The sequence below is a fragment of the Triticum dicoccoides genome, chromosome 7A (genome assembly GCF_002162155.2).
Source record: "Triticum dicoccoides isolate Atlit2015 ecotype Zavitan chromosome 7A, WEW_v2.0, whole genome shotgun sequence".
In the NCBI taxonomy this organism is placed as follows: Eukaryota; Viridiplantae; Streptophyta; class Magnoliopsida; order Poales; family Poaceae; genus Triticum; species Triticum dicoccoides.
Window position 1 is genome coordinate 60448418 of NC_041392.1, and position 392 is coordinate 60448809.

The following is a 392-nucleotide window of genomic DNA, read 5'->3' on the forward strand; positions in this document are numbered from 1 at the left end:
AGAGCTATGCTTGCTTAATGCGAGACGGTAGCTTCTCTCGCTGAAGGACTTCATATCTCCCGTAGTAACTGGGCCAACCCATTTATCCTTTTTTCTCATGGCTGCCACGCGAAGTTAGCTCATGAACGGTCGGTCGCTTCCCTGGTTCGACTCTATTTCTCTTTTCTCTTTTTTTTTGTTTTTCCTTTATTTTTCATCTCTTTTCCCTTGTTTTTATGTTTTCATCTTCTTTATTGTTTTTTTGCTTTTCTTTATTTCGTTCTTAGTTTCCTTCTTGTATTCTTTGTATCTATCTTGGTTTTCTTGGTTTCGTTCTTTTTGCATTGGTTTCTTTGCTTTCTCAATTCTTTTGTTTTATTTTCATTGTTTTATTGGCTTTCTTTGTTTTTTTT